The following is a 3,639-nucleotide window of genomic DNA, read 5'->3' as shown; positions in this document are numbered from 1 at the left end:
TTAAACTCAGTCTTTGATCATTTCACTACTATTCATAAACAATCAATAAATGCTTTGTTTTAGCGATTCAAGAACGTTAGAATCTCTGCAGGGACTTTCTTTATCAGTGGCATCCGGCCCTCAGGGCGCGCTGGGGCGCCGCCCTCCTTTATCTGAGGGGGGAAAAATGTAAAATATATTCAGTTATAAATGTCACATTTACCCACTAGTGTTTGCGTACATGGAATATGAATTATATAAACTATAATTGTTACCTGTGAATGAACGCATTAGCATTATAAAACTAAAAATTTACTTGATTTCTGTGGAACTGGTGATTTTGAGAAAAAGATGAAATCATTACTGTTAAATTATAGTTGTTATACTGGACTAGGGAGATAACTGTATTGTCACATGATCAACCCCCCTGCCACTGATCTTTGTGTGTGTAAAGCTAACACACACACACACTGTTGTTAGTTTGATAATGTCTATGTTTATCAGTCCCTATTAAACACTGCTCTGAACACGACATCAACCGTACATCATTTACAAATATGAATATGCTTTATCGTCATTTTGATGATGCAATCAAAATAAATAACATGTTTCTCTGAGATCTTCAATTAAAACCCTAGACATGTTGTATTAGATATGAGAGTTTATTACGTTGCCATGACGTCAGTTGGCTTTGAAGATGAAATCCCAGTTTGGTGTAAAAAGGATTTTAAAATTTTAAAAGGTGTGAATAATGTCAGTCCAACTCCATCCTTTGATATGGTTAGCATGCTAATAGCATGCTAATAGCAGAGAGCGCTACACCAGCAGCTACAGGAAACCTTTCATACATTTAGTTTTCATTCATTTCATAACAGAGTAAAATAAATGTGGTTAAATCTGAGACAAAGTGTTGTTGCTCGTACAGTATGTTTCTGTGTGAACGACCTGTACCGTGACTAAAGTCTAACTGACATCACCGTCCTCCTCACATTACCCATAAACCCCCTCTGCATGCCCAACTCTGGCACTTTCTGCATCATTACATAAGATATTTTAAAAGATCCAGAATGTTTGAGTTCAGAAAACACAAAGAAGGAGCTGGAAGTTCAAAAACAGTTTGAAATGTGAAAGACGAGAACGAGATCCAATCAGTGATCAGAGAGGCGTTCAGGGCAGTCAGGAAATCTGTGATGTCATACTAATTTACTGGAACACCTGAACTCACTGGAAATGCTAAAAATGTGTATTAATAGAGAAAAGGTTTTATGTTGGAAGCTGATATGTTTAGATTTTGTTTTAAGTCGACAGCTTTATTCAATAATGTCTGTGTTTTTTCCTTCAGTTTTCTACAATTTGAAGAAGATTTGTTTTCTACAACCAATCGCTTCATGTCCAGATTATGGAATAAACTTCCTCTGGAGCTTTGTGCTATGTTAGATTTATTAAATAAAGAATGAAAAGCATCTCCTTTGTTCTCAGTCTAATGTTTATGAAGACTTTTAATGCACTGCAGCTTTTTCATCTGTTATTCACGTGCACAGTATAGATGTATGATCCTATGTTTTATGTGCTTTAAACAACTATGCAAACACATTTCATTGGCCACAGTTGTCTCTGTGATGGGGGATAAAGGGGGGGGGGGGCATTGGCCCCCATTGTGGTCAAAAGTTTACATTATAGTTTTGAAAAAATACAATTCTTAATATATTCTACATAATATACGAATATTTTAAGTGCCATAAAACGCGGTGATTGTACAAAATATATATTAATTAATTTGTGGTTCTTTTAAAAATATAAGTTATTTTTTGGCACTCGAGTCATGTGACCATCGTCTTCCTTTTAAGGCCATGTTGAAATGTTACTGAGATGTTATTTTTAAATATATATGTAAATATAAGTTTTTTAACATATTTACTGTTTGTTTCATGTCACAGATGTTTGTTCTACATCAGGTGTTTATTAGTAGAAGTTTTCAGTGAAATGGTTCCAAACTTTGGAGACTTGAGGTGGTTTTTTCTGCTATCGCACAATTCTTCTTCATAATGTAAATGGTGACGCAACACTGCGCCCAACAGTTCACGTATGGTACTGCAGCACAAAGATCTTATCATGAATTAAACAACGTAGCTACAGCTACACACGGTACATCGTGGTAAAGTCGTCACTAGACAAGGTCAAAAGGTCAACGTTCAGGTGACAAAGACCATGAGGAGGTTTAAATGTTTAGCCATGGAGCCATTGATTGAGTGTGTGTTGGTCAGGTTGTAGAAACACACAAACCTTCAGGCAGGAGTGGATTTAAAACAAAAGAGCATTTATTACAAAGTTCTAAACCAATACTGAACAATGAACAAAGCGCAAACACAGACCTGAGGGTTGACTTTAGATAGAATTATTCATGTCGTGCTCTGGGCTTTAGATGTAGAATTATGGGAAAGGAAACAAACTTTAACCCTTTAAGCCCCTTTAAGACACTTTTCTCTGACAATAATGTGTGATTTCACTCATTATTTACAACATTTAGACTCCTGAGAGTCACGGTGGGAGGAGCTAAACACTACCTTAGCATCAACATGTTCGTCACTTCCCTATTGTTTGTATTTAAAGAAATTAAACTGTTCTTTTTTAATGAATTTGCCAGTTGTAGAAACCCAGGAAGTAGAAACATGACTTTACAGTAAAATAAATGAATGAAAGAATTCTTCATAAGCCATTAGATGAAATTTAAAAGTAAAAAAATTGTAGAAATGTTCAGTAAAAATGTTGACTATGGTGAAATAAAAGTGGATAAGCATTAGTAATGTGGACATTTATGATGTTTCAGACCTCCACGGTTCCTCTCAGTGATTAAGCGCTGATGAAAACCTGATGTTTGACTTCTTTACGTTGCTGTAACTGAGACGCTCCTCAGGGTCAAAGGTCAGCCTCTCTGACAGTTCCCAGTATTTATGAGCACTTTGAGGAAATCAGACCAACTTGTCTCTGGTTTTGTGTGTCTGTAATGTGTTCACGGTAATTTACGATGCAGTTATTTATGGTCAGTGACCACCATTAGCCTCACACAGTGATTATGGTCTGTGGAATATTGATCCACTCCTCTTCAATGGCTGAGACAAGTTGCTGGATATTAGCAGGAAGTGGAACACGCTGTGGTATCCGCCCACTCAGAGCATCCCAAACATGTTCAATGAATCACATGACCACTGACTGTGCTGGTCATTCAACTACTGGGATGTTTTCAGCTTCAGGAATTGTGTTTGGATCCTAGGCTGTGCATTATCATGCTGCAACATGAGGCCGTGCATTATCATGCTGCAACATGGGGCTGTGCATTATTATGCTGCAACATGAGGCTGTGCATTATCATGCTGCAACATGAGGCTGTGCATTATCATGCTGCAACATGAGGCTGTGCATTATAATGCTGCAACATGGGGCTGTGCATTATCATGCTGCAACATGGGGCCGTGCATTATCATGCTGCAACATGAGGCTGTTGCATTATCATGCTGCAACATGGGGCTGTGCATTATCATGCTGCAACATGGGGCTGTGCATTATCATGCTGCAACATGGGGCTGTGCATTATCATGCTGCAACATGAGGCTGTGCATTATCATGCTGCAACATGAGGCTGTGCATTATAATGCTGCAACA

This window comes from Gouania willdenowi, chromosome 2 (assembly GCF_900634775.1).
Source record: "Gouania willdenowi chromosome 2, fGouWil2.1, whole genome shotgun sequence".
Taxonomy (NCBI): domain Eukaryota; kingdom Metazoa; phylum Chordata; class Actinopteri; order Blenniiformes; family Gobiesocidae; genus Gouania; species Gouania willdenowi.
The sequence above is the reverse complement of the archived record's forward strand: the minus strand, read 5'-3'. Positions refer to the sequence as shown.